This window comes from Pelmatolapia mariae, linkage group LG4, assembly GCF_036321145.2.
Source record: "Pelmatolapia mariae isolate MD_Pm_ZW linkage group LG4, Pm_UMD_F_2, whole genome shotgun sequence".
Lineage (NCBI taxonomy): Eukaryota > Metazoa > Chordata > Actinopteri > Cichliformes > Cichlidae > Pelmatolapia > Pelmatolapia mariae.
This window is the reverse complement of record NC_086230.1, coordinates 20,821,971-20,835,423: the sequence shown is the minus strand read 5'-3', so window position 1 is coordinate 20,835,423 and position 13,453 is coordinate 20,821,971.

The following is a 13,453-nucleotide window of genomic DNA, read 5'->3' as shown; positions in this document are numbered from 1 at the left end:
GGCTTACATGGCGCGAAAACAACGTCCCTTTTCCAGCCTGTGTCGAAATACGGAAGTATGACTGAGATTCTTCTAGCAGACAAAGGCATGAGAGTGAGTCACAGTGCAATGAAAAGCAAATCAAGTGAGGAGAGCTTGACTGAAACATGGCTGTATCAGCTACTGCTGAACTGTGGGCTACATATCTCACACACACAGCGCACCTGTTGACTGGTGCTATATTTTGTAAGGCTGATGTTTCACCGGTATTCTCAGTCACAGTTGCATCAATGTAAGATAGTGTTCTCAGTGAATCAGGGACCATGCATAGAGCAATTTGATTGCAGTATACCACAATGCTATTATGCTATTGCTAAGCCTTTTATTACTATTCTTTTGAGCTTTCATTGGATAAACATAGCAATAATCATAATTTATATATTTATGTTATTAACAATAAATATATTTCTGCTCATGAAATTCTTCACTGGATGTTGAGTCCTGTTAATTGCACCTTGTGTCTCAAGGATGAGTTTTTAGGATAAATGTAGACCGCGTAAAGACAAACAAATGGACATGAAGGGAAAGGAAAGTGAAGCATGCACTTGCTTGCTATGTGAAGGCAGTAAAAATATGTACAGATTATGCACGCTCAGAAGAGTGAAGTGTTCTTATGTTGGTACTGCCGTAGTTGGCATAACATAAGCTTGATGTGAAGGTGGTGTTGTTACAGGAAATGTGAGCTTTTACCGGCTTGCAGGTCGAGCAGGAGCCGGGCTTTATTCCAGGATCCACCGGTAGCAGACGGTAGGTTCTGGGGGGCTTTATTACTTTTCCCCTGAGCAGCTCACCCTAATCCCCGGGCTAAGGGACATGAAAGCCCCTCTGCTTTGCACTTCCCAGCCATATACCCTGCTTATTACCTCAGGAGGGGAGTGAGATAAAGAAAGGCACAACATGAAAGAGACACAGGATCAGAGAGACAGCAGCTCGGCTACCCTGTAGAATAGGGGATAAAGTCAATAAAGCAAAGATAAAAGGAGGAGCAGAGGTTTGATTGATTTTATTGTTTTTAACCTGACATGCACGGCTTTATTCACAAAAATGAGGGGAGGGCCGAAGTAAGGATTTAGAATAGCGTGTGCAGTGTAGTCGCCATGCAAGGCAAAGAAAACAATATGTCATGCAGAGAAAAGGAGGAGTGGGAAAACCCTGAGGAGTAAGAGTGCAATGGGACGGGGTGGGAAAAAAAGGATGAAAAGAGAGGGTTAGCTGGGCTCAGGGTGGGGGTAATCGGCACCACAGCCTGAACGGGCAGACGGGGCAACACTTAAGTGGACATGCTTTTATAAGTAATACCAGAGGGACATATGGGGGTAGATAAGGTGAGCAGGGGGCTGATGAATGAGTGTGTGCAAGTGTTTGAGAGAGCGAGCCTGGCAAAATGAGTGTGATTGTCTATGTACTAAAACAATGCAAAGGAGGTGTCTCAGTGTGAAACATGCTCCACTGGAATTTCAGCCCTCGTAGAGAGCAAAGTGTCATTCGATTACACCCAGGGTCAGAGTTTAGGGTTCAGGGGTCATATGAAGATGCTGTTATTGATGAATTGTGAAGCTTTCGTGGCTTTCCCTTTTTGTGTTTACTGTAAATAAATTCCATCTTTCACAGGAACCATTTTTGGTAAAGTTTTTGCTACCCTGGATTCAACGCATCCTCGACTAAATCTAATAGACACAACAACCTCCTCCAGGAATTAGCTTTTGCTTTATTCCTTAACAGATTACAGATTGTTTAACTTTTGCTTCATTACTCTCTTCCCTCCTCCATCCTCCCCTTTCCTTTTACCCTCATCCTAGCCCTGTTTTGTTTCTTCTCTGAGCCCCAACCTGTGGCCTCTGGGTTTTGAGGAAAGGCAGAGGTGGGCTTTGAAGATGGCGACAGCCAAAGTTTGTCCAGGGCCACGGCCATGAATGCCCGCCTTTGTTGTGCGCCACTCTCTCACGTCTTCATATCCTCCCCCTCCTACACTCCTTACCCTCCCTCTGCCCCCCCACAAACTTACATGGACACGCTCATGCCCTCACTGGGGCCCCCTTTGCACAAATGACCCTGCTAATTATGTATTTAAGGTATTTGGCTCCTGTGAAAACAGCTTTGGGTTAGCGGTGGAAGGTGGTGGGGGTGGTTGAAGAAAGGAGGGTGTATAAGGACGTGGTGTGGTCCATGGTCTCATGGCTATCATTACTGCCCAGCGTTGAATGTAAACACTGGATTAGGGCAGCAAGGGGTGATTCAGAAGGGCGGTTGAGGTGGCAGTGGTCGCCTTGCGCTTCAAGCGTTCTGTGCTCTGGTTTCACCCCTGGGTGACAGTCCCTCAGAAACCTTTCTCTCATGCACACACTGCTTACCTCAGACAGGTAATGATTTATTAGCAACACGGGAGAGGCAATGCAGTGCATAAACATCATGGGCCTTCTTTCTTCTCTTTCCTTCTGATATTATCTGTTTTTACAAATTGTTTTAGGAGTTGTTTAAAATATTTATCATCACATTTCTCATAAAAATATTTGATATATGAACATCACTTTTATTTTTATTCAACTCGTTTCAGTGCCCTGAACAGATCCCTAAAGGTCCTTTATATTGTAAGGTAAAGACTCCACAATAATAGAGAGAAAACCACAACAATCAAAAGACCCTTTTTGAGCAAGCACTTGGTGACAGTAGGAAGGAAAAACTCCCTTATAACAGGAATAAACCTCTGGCAGAACCAGGCTCAGGTAGGGGCAGTCATCTGCTGGGTCTAGTTGGGGGTGATGGGAGGACAAAAGACATGCTGTGGAAGAGAGCCAGAGATTAATATTATTTCCCTTACAATTAATATTAATGGAATATGGTAAATGGACTGATTCTTATATAGCACTTTTCTACTCTCAAAGTGACAACATTCCACATTCACACTTTCTTCTAAGCTTTTAGCGCATACACATTCATACACCAATAGATCCATCGGAGAGCAACTTGGGGTTAGTATCTTGCCCAAGGACACTTGGTATGCAGACTGGAGGAGCCAGGAATTGAACCACTAACCTTCCGATCAGATGACCTGTTCTACCTCCTGAGCTACAGCCATCCCATTTGAAAATAGCATAGCTACAGCTATGTTACTTTCAAATTTAGTCAGCTTTTTTCACATTTCTGTAGAATGTTACCTTTAAAGCAACTTAAATAGTTGATTGACCTATTGCAGTGTCTAAGAATAATAATTACAGATTCCAATATAATACAGCAGTTTCAGGTCATCAGTCCGGAAGTCGAAAGCTCAATCATGTTTGCCAGAATTTTTCAAAGTAAAGAACAAGTTGTGAGGAGAAAGTAAAAACATGCACAGCAATTTTCAGTCTCTTAACTGCATGGAGGCAGCCCACCAAATCATTAAGCACTTAAGGTAGCATTATTCAATAAAGAAAGTGGAAAATCTCACTGCCACTCCATACACCTTGAATGGAAGCAAACTTATAAGACAGCTGCTTTTAGATTAAAGTTTATTAATTAATGCAAACCCTCCCTTTAGTATGGAGATTCAACACTTTCAATGCATTCAGTGCATTTTTGATATAAGTTTAACACCAAGTCACCCAAAAGTGAGATGTAATAGTAAAACAGACTTTACAAGCCAGCATAAGGCATAAACTGATTCATATCAATTAATAGCAATATTCTAAATTAATACAGACTGCTGCTGGGCTCTTGACAGGTAACACCCTTCTGACTTCCTGTCACCTTTAACTGGAGCTGTACTGTTAATAAACACTGAAGCCCAATTCGACCAGAATAGAAATAGAAATCTTTAACAAACTGAAATAAAAAGCAACTCTTTTGCCGGCAACTATACCAGCAGACTAATGGCTCAGAAAGCTAAAAGTAGCTGATAATCTCTAGTGATTTAAGCCACATTAGCTAATGTTTTTGATGCTATTTAGAGAACAAATAAAAATAAGCAGACACTTTGCAAGCCACAGCGACGTCTCTGCATTATCAGAACAGTTTGCATGTTTACTATGTTTCATTTGAAGTTTGTTTTAAATCTGATTTGTGTCATGAAATTGCCCCTTTTTCTTCTTTCTGCCGCAGCAAAACAAGTCTCATTTAGGCGATTAATGACATGCCATGCTGCTGAAGACCTTCAGCTTTCAGGATCCTTTTCTGTGGAACCAGCTCCCAGGATTCGGGAGACAGACAGACACCCTCTCTTCCTTTTTGATAAGGTTTATAGTTAGAGCTGGACAAAGTGAAATTATGAAAGGCATTCAAAAGTGTATGCCTTTAAATACCATAGGAACCAGCAGTCTGGGAGCAAAGTGCTCTATTGGGGTGATATGGTATTCTGAGGTCTTTAAGATAAGATGGGGTCTGATTATTCAAGGCCATTTTATTGTGAAAGGATAGGAACCTGATGGTAAAGTGCGAACAACAGAAACAACTGTTAGACATGCTAACACAACACTGACAGCAGGGAACCCAGAATGATTTTAAAGCTGAGCGTGTACCGATCCCAGCCAAGCAGAAAACTCAGAAAGAAGATGGTTGCAGAGGATCCTTCTTTCCTACACCCATCTTCTTACCTTTATACTTCCCCTTTGCTAAAATGCTTTGTCAGACTCTCACCGTCTGGGCTACAGCAAAGGAAAAGTCTTTGGAAGTGTAAGCAGCTTCTGAAGGACTCTGAAACCGGATCGTGGTATTCTAACTCCCCCAAAGGGAGAGAGGGTGGCTGACTGATGGTGCTGATAAACTGGAGGTGGACCATAGCTTGCATGGTCACTCAGTTGGAAAATGCTGAAACAGGACCCATCTCAAAGTTTTGAAGTAACTTGTTTTGAAGTAATCACAATTCTGCCAAAAGCCAAAAGAACCAAAAGACACAAACATGAAAGGTATGAAGTTAGGGACACTGATTTACTTTCTCTTCCTCTGACCTATACCTCTTTTAACTGCTTAAGCTGAGGTTGAATGAAAAGCCTGGATATCTTCACAGTCTTATCGGTTAACATGCTTAACACTATCTTACAGAAGTGAACCTGGCAGGGTCTGCATCAGGTCTTGTTAAACGGAGGAAGGGAAGAAGCAAAAGAAGCAGGGAGTAAATGAGGCCATAGCAGAGGTCCTCCTGAGAGTACAGAGGTCTCCAGAGGGAGATAAGTCACGCCTGAATGGGAGCGGAAGTTTGCATGTGTTGTAATTACAAAGGAAGATGCCTGGAGTCACTGATTCTACTGTATATGTGTTTGTGAGAGAGGTCGAGTGTGTGAGCATGCACGTTTTCCGATGGGAGCGCAGCTAGGAAAGCCAGTTTCCCTTTGCACATCAAATAAATCAAAAGTCTACAATTAGAAAGAAGGAGAGAGCAGTGTTTGGTTTTGTGGGAAGAGAGGAAGAAAGCTCGGAATGTGTCACTGCTATTGAGGAATGAGGACTCGGTGCGCGCGTGTGTGTTTGCGCGCACATTTGTGTGTGCACAATTATATGTGTGAGGTCGGGAGTAGCCGGCCCAGCCAACATTCTTGGGCCGGCAGTGTTATTAACTGCGGTGTAACCATTATCAGCATTTTCTTTGATCTAACCACCATCAGGGGAGTAGTGGACTCAGATGAACCTGGCTTCTTTCAGTTTTTCCTCTCAGAGATTTTTGTCTTTATTGACATGATGAAGTTCAGGGTGTTCTTTTCCCTTCATATTTTAAACCAAGGAAGGGCTTGTATGCCGAGCGCAAACTTCATTAGGATGCTGACTAAATGACATTTGATAGCTCACAGCCTATGCCTCTTAATGAAAGGTGCTCAACTTTTTTGGCACATAAATCTAATATTTTAGGAGTGTGATCAGTGCTCTGAGTTTACACTTGTTGTAGTCCACACATGCACACACACAGGGCTCTCTTATCTCTAAAGGAAAACTATTGTCAATAGACTGCGGAGACACACACACACACACACACACACACACACACACACACACACACACAATGAATTTGTTGTGCTGATGTAAAGAAAAAAAAAAAGCTCTGTTCAACATTAATGTAGGACTCTGGACTTTGGTATGTGTGCTCATGCAGTTTACATACAGATTGTGGGGCTGAAGGAGGAGCCAGCCTCGTACCTCTCTGATGAGGGTGTGATGAGAGCATCACAACAGACCTCCCACTGTTCACCCCAGCTGGCAGGTGGCAGACGCACCTGGCGCTCACGTGAAGATGAACACACATTTTATATTTTGTCTTGTCCTTGCAGGTGTCGCTTATAACATCAATTAAATGCAAGCTGCAGCACTGAGGCAGGATGCAAAACATAGAGTAGGACATAACAGAGATCATGTCTGGCCAATATTCACTTCATTTTAGGTTTTTGAGCAGTTGCTGTGACTGCTGCGTTCTGCACTCGGTAATTTGGCTTGGGTCTGAGCCAATAAACTATGATGGGCTTTTTTCCCCCTTCTAAAATTAGCTGTCTGCTGCCACCAAAACATTGAGAAGCAAAGGAGTAAGCTTGCAGGCTAGCTATTATTTTTCTGGCACTGATCTCGGTCCTTAATCTTAACCACAAAATTTGGACTGACTCAGTTGAATTCCTTCTAGGAAACAGCTATCACTAAAGACAACACACAACTGACTGAATCCCCGAAAGAGACAGCCATTATTGATGCTATGGTACACATAGTACTACAACTACTACATTCATGTTTTATATATAAAAACTGAATATATTTATAGATATTTCTTTTACTTTTTAAAACTTTGAACTCATCACTTTTCTACCGTCAAATGGACTGCAACTTAAGAAAACACCAGCAAAAAGAAAAAAAAAACACAGTGGAAGTTGAAGAAAATATAAAGGAAGAAGAAAAATCACATAAAACCAATTGGAAGTGTTTTTGGGGACACAATAAAGTGAAGCAACAGCTGTGGATGTGTTGGAAAGCTAAACATGTGAATTGGACACATGCTTAAAAGGAGAGGGGGATTCAACAATGTAGTGAGGGAGAAAAAGATGCAAGACAATGTGGTTTTTTTTTTTTAACCGCATGATTCATATAATAGATGTTTGCTATTAGCCGTTATCTGTTAGCTTGTCACTTCCTTAGCTGGTCCGTCACCTTATTGTGCCCCAAAAAACATTTCAGCTGTGTTTGGTGTGTTTTGGTGAGTATTTGCGTATCTCTCTTGTGTTTTATTCTACGTCTGTGTACTTTTGCGACATTTTTCTATTTGCTGGTCTTTTCTTTAGCTGTAGTTTAATTTGCCCTCGTGGCAACCATAGTAGTGAGATTTTTAAGATGTCAGCTTCTTCCGGTGGCGGTGTAACGCATTTTCAAGGGTTAATTTCCATCCATCAGTTCATCCATTCATCTTCTGATTATCCAATTCTGGAACCTATTTCAGCTGTCATAGGGCAACAGGCAGAGTATACTGTGGACAGTCACCACCATTCGCAGTGACGTTCACATTTATTGGCAATTTAGACTCACCAGTTAACCAAACCCTACTAACTGTATGTTTTTGGATTGTCAGAGAAAGCCAGGGTTCTGGAGAGAACCCACATAGACATTCAGAAACAGAACAGAAGTGGTTCCCTTTCAGTCGATTCACTCGGTACAACACATAAGTATGGGATATCACGCCCTTGCGTGTCCTGGCTGAAGAAACCTTTATTCACGCCTTTAAGGCAGATGACGTGTGATGACACGCGCACGGCCCCGCCTGCACATATAGCCGCTGTCATCACAGTCATCCCTCAGTTCTTACGCTCTTCACCTCGCTGAGAACACCTCTGCTGAGTTGGGCTAGCTAGCTGCTGCTAGTTAGCTCCGTTGTCTGCCGACTTGAACTTAGCTTAACTGCCCCTGTTGGTGTTAGCCTCCACCGCGCTGTTGGTGTGTAGGCTGCCCGCGGAGCGCTAATTTCAAGTTTTCCTGTGCAGCGTTTCGCTTTGCGTTTTGGAATGGACTCCAAACCGAAGCGAGCAAAGCAGAAATCTTCTGTTCGCCCCGTCCTCAGGGATGCGGTTTCTCTTTGCACGACAGCGACCAGCACGATGCCTGCCCTGTCTGCCTGGGGATCGTCCATGCTAGGAGAGCGTTGACGGAGCCCGAAGCCTGTGCGTTTTGCCGCCAGCTCCGGCGCTCGACCCTGGAAAGACGGGTGACGTTTGTGGAAAAAGTGCTGGGACGCTCGGCTGTCGCACGGCATGACCCTCTCCTTTCCGAGTCTGGAGCCCCGGCTTCATCCGAGTCCTAAGACGAGGATTTTCCGGTCGATGTCCCCGCAATTAGCTGGGCTGACCACATGGAATATGTTGACAGGTTAGCCGATGACGAGCCAGAACCATGCAGGAGCGCTGACGGGCTTCAGCCTGGGTTGAAGCCCGCCAGCGCTCCCCAGGAAGACGATGACGTGCTGGACATCGGCCTGGACATCCATGGTTTGTTGGAGGATGAGCAGGAGAGCTCATTGTCGGGCCAATGTGCCGCCGCTGCTGCGCCAGTCGGCCACGATGACACCTCTCTTTTCTCCCTGTTTCGCCGTGCTGCTGAGAAGCTGCAGGTGGACTGGCCCTCTCCTCCACCAGCTCAGAAGCCGTCGCGGTTCGCGGGTTTTTTCCTCCCACCGGAGCCCGCAATAGCCAAAAACTGCCTTCCCATGTTCCCAGACTTTCTCTGCGAGCTAACAGCATCATGGGACAAACCTCTGTCTACCCGCGTCACTGTGCCCGGCTATGGACAGTACATGGAGTTGGACGGCGCCGAGGGGGCTGGCTTAGCTAACCCACCCCCTATAGAGCTGTCTCTGGCTGCTTATCTGGTCCCGTCCCATAACCATGGTGTCGGCGGCCCCGCAACTCTGCCGTCCAAGCACTGCAGATTCTCTGCTTCGCAGCTGGAGAAGATTTATCGGGCTCAGGCCGGCACTGCTCGCGCCATGAGCTCTGTCACCATGCTCCAGACGTACCAGGCAATGTGCCTGGCGGAGCTCGGATCGCTGGTTCCTGATGACAGCCCGCTGGCTTAACGAGGTCAGAGTCGCCACAGATCACATCCTCCGTGCGTCTCGCTGTGCAGCGCTCTCCCTGGGCAGAGGGATGGCTTCGACAGTAGTGGCGCAGAGGCACCTGTGGCTGACCCTCTCTGACGTCCCGGATAGGGACAGAGCTGTATATCTGGACGCACCAGTGTCTGCGGCTGGGTTATTCGGACATTCACTTGAAGCCATTCAGGCTAGATTCGATCTGAGGAAGAAGCAGACAGAAGCTCTGCGCGACATCATCCCCAGACGTCAGCCGAAACCCAAGCCCGCAGCTAGCTCTCACAGGCACGCCGCTCCTCTGCCGACTGGCAAGAGATCGGCGCCCACTGCTGAAGTGGGTGTGCCGCCAGTGAGAGCACATCCTCCGGCCCGAGCTCCACGCCAGTCGGCCTGGAGCAAAGGCCCACCCTCGGGCCCCCAGCGGGACCCGACGCCCAGGAGAAAGAAGCCTCAGCCCTCCTAGCTGTGGTTTCGAGTGGAGAAGGGGTCCAGCAGCAGGGAGACGCTGCTTTTACCCCTCTGTTGCCCCACAAGAGGTGCCGCTTAAGTTCTGTTCAGGTTGTCAGCCCCAGAAGGCGCTGCACTTTCCTAACACTGTCTCCCAAGCACAAAACCCCTGCACACAAAATGCCTCAGGTAACTCCCTGTCCAGGTGTGTTAAATGTTCAGGTGACCACATCGAGTGTTCCCGCTGTTTTTCATTGTTGTTCCCCAGAAAAGGTGCATCCAACAAAATGTATGAATGTACATGTTCCCATGTTACAATCAATAAAGAGTGTTGTTTATTCTCAAACAATCACAAATGCTCAGCCTGCGGGCAGAATGAGCCAGGTCAGGCAGGTGATGCAGTTCCCTGCAGACACACTGGGGGGCGACAACGCCCCGCCTACGGTGCTGCAGGTCAGCTGGCTGGCTGCTCACTTCCCTCAGTGGCGCGCTTGCGCCCCCTCTCCGTGGGTGCTGCGAACCGTTGCCATGGGTTACCGGTTGCAGTTCCGGGTCAAGCCGCCTTGTTTCCAAGGAGTCGTAAACACGACTGTCAACACCGAGGCAGCCATGATACTCAGAGAGGAAATAAAGGCGCTATTGCAGAAAAGAGCAATACGAGTGGTCCCCGCTTCGGAGCCAAACAAAGGTTGGTACAGCCGCTATTTTGTTGTTCCGAAAAGAGGGGGAGGGCTTCGTCCCATCCTCGACCTGCGAGTCTTGAACACGTATCTACGTACGTACAGGTTAAAGATGCTAACACTCAGACAGCTCTTGAATGCAGTCGGCCCGGGAGATTGGTTTGCGACAATCGATCTAACAGATGCTTATTTTCATGTCGCTATACACCCGAAACACAGGCAGTTTCTGAGGTTTGCATTCGAGGGCGTAGCCTACGAATACCTAGTACTGCCGTTCGGGCTGTCGCTCGCTCCTCGCACCTTTACGAAATGTGCCGAGGCAGCGCTAGCGCCCCTCAGAGAGAGAGGCATCCGCATCTTAGCCTACCTAGACGACTGGGCTCTCGTAGCTTGTTCCAGAGAGCAGGCGGAGACACAGCTGTCACTGGTTCTGTCACACTTTCAGACACTGTGGTTCTCTGTGAACTTTCAAAAGAGCTCGCTAATCCCGAGTCAGCAGATTTCTTTCCTCGGTTTGGAAATATGCTCGCTTTCCAGCCGCGCAAGTTTGTCGGATCACAGAGTGGCCGCGTTTCATCGCTGCCTCGCTCAGTTTCAGCTGGGACGCAGACTGCGTTTCCAGACGACATTACGCTTGTTGGGCATGATGGCATCTATGATCGCCGTAGTGCCACTTGGACTGTTAAAAATGAGAGCGTTTCAACGCTGGACTCTCTCTCACCGCCTGTGTGCATCGCGTCATCCCAGGAGGAGGCTGCCGCTAACCGCGTCTTGCATGCTAGCTCTCCGTCCTTGGAGGGAGCCCAGGCTGCTGCATCAGGGCTCTCGGATTGGGAGGGTGTTGTTTTGCAAGGTGGTGTCCACAGATGCTTCCCTAAGAGGGTGGGGAGCGCTGTGCAAGGGTGCATCAGTGAGAGGGATCTGGTCCGCAGCTCAGCGCCAGCTGCACATCAACCACTTAGAGCTGTTAGCAGTGTTCTTAGCTCTAAAGCATTTCCATCCAGTCCTGGAGGGCCAGCATGTCTTAGTCAGGACGGACAATTCAACAGTGGTGTCTTACATAAACAGGCAGGGAGGAACACGCTCTCTTCCCCCGTTGAGGCTGTCTCGCTCTCTGCTGTTATGATGCAGTGTTCATTTTCTGTCTCTGAGAGCCACCCATGTCCCGGGCCACCTGAACCTGGGGCCGGACCTTCTCTCCAGGGGGGGGTCCTCTGGTGAGAGAATGGAGGTTACACCCTTTAATAATCAGCCTGCTAGCAGCGAGTTCTTGGCAGCTTCCTCTCCGCAGGGATCTCCTCTCTCAGTCGGGAGGAGAAGTGTTTCATCCGCGCCCAGATCTGTGGCGCCTTCATGCTTACCTGCTGAGAGGCTAAACTTGATTGCTAAGGGTTTGCCACCTAGTGTGATAGCGACAATTCAGAGCGCTAGAGCCTCATCTACTAGAGGCTTGTACGCTTACAAATGGCGAGCCTTCGAGCAATGGTGCCAGGACCGCCACACTCTCCCATTTCAGTGCTCTATTGTGGATGTTTTGTCATTCCTGCAGGAGCTGCTGGATAAGGGCCTTTCATTTTCGACAATTAAGGTTTATTTAGCAGCTATATCTGCTTGTCATATTGGCTTTGACGGGGTGATACCAGGTGCACATCCCCTCGCCATACGTTTTCTGAAAGGAGTTCGCCGGCTGAGACCCGTGCTTAAGTCCAGTGTCCCTGCTTGGGACTTGTCTTTGGTGCTGGAGGCCCTTTGTAGCCCCCCGTTTGAACCTATTGAGTCTGTGGATATGAAATCTCTTTCATATAAGACTGCATTACTTCTCGCTTTGGCTTCGGCAAAGCGAGTGGGTGACCTTCATGCGCTGTCTGTGCATCCCGCCTGCACACAGTTTTCTCCTGATGGCCACAAGGTCGTATTGCGTCCAAATGCTGCCTATTTTTCCAAGATCATGCCTGCATCTTATAGCTCAATGGAGTTTGAGTTGCTGAGCTTTTGCTCCCCTCCTTTTGCATCTGAGGAGCAGAGGAGGATGCATTCTCTTTGTCCAGTGCGTGTGCTACGCACCTACATTGAGCGCACTCAGAATGTGCGTTTATGTGACCAGCTGTTTGTCTGCTTCGCCAATCCGAATAGAGGTAGATCTCTGTCCAAACAGAGGCTGTCCCGCTGGATTATAGAAGCTATCTCACTGGCATACAGCACCAGAGGTCTTGCTTTGCCCCACGGGGTGAGGGCTCATTCCACCAGGGGGATGGCAACCTCATGGGCTCTTTTTAAAGGGGTGCCTGTAGCTGATATTTGTGCGGCAGCTAGTTGGGCATCGCCGCACACTTTTGTGCAGTTTTATCGGTTGGACGTTACAGCCCCTTCGGTGGCTCATACTGTCCTTTCTGCTGGGTCTACCACTCACTAAGGAAGTAGTGGCCCGATTCCGGTTCAGTGGCTGCTCTGCGGGGCGTGTATATATGTCCCATACTTATGTGTTGTACCGAGTGAATCGACTGAAAGGGAACAAATAGTTATGTCTATAACTTCTGTTCCCTGAAGGAGAGGAACGAGGTACAACACAAGGTGGCCCCACTGAGCAGTTTGGCTCGGTGAAGAGCGGCTATCGAACTGAGGGATGACTGTGATGACAGCGGCTATATGTGCAGGCGGGGCCGTGCGCGTGTCATCACACGTCATCTGCCTTAAAGGCGTGAATAAAGGTTTCTTCAGCCAGGACACGCGAGGGCGTGATATCCCATACTTATGTGTTGTACTTCGTTCCTCTCCTTCAGGGAACAGAAGTTATAGACATAACTATTCGTTTTATCAGATGGTGGATGCAAACCATTTGCTTTGGCAAAACTCCTAATGGGCTCCCCTATTGATTTGGTGTGTTACAGTTTTCCCTGAATGCCACAGAGAAAAACTCCCAATCTTAAATAAGGAAGTCAAATTCCAGTGTCACTGTTATTCAAAATAATCTCGAGTGTTCGGGAATACTACTGAGCTAATGTGTGACTTAACCCTCTAACAACATCTCTCTTGTGAAAAACATTTGTGAACTGCTCTGCTGGCTTTCAACTTCCTGTTACATCCACTTAAAGGCTGTGAGGGTATTTTTCTGAAGCCCCCCGCCCCATGACATGACCGTCTTTGATGTGAGGTGAGGCTGAAAGTCAGGAGTCTGAGTGGAAGCTGTTTGACGGAGTGGCTTCTGAGGGAAGGTCATGACAGTGGGGGGGAAGCGGGAATGAGTGATGGAGAGATGGCGGCAGAG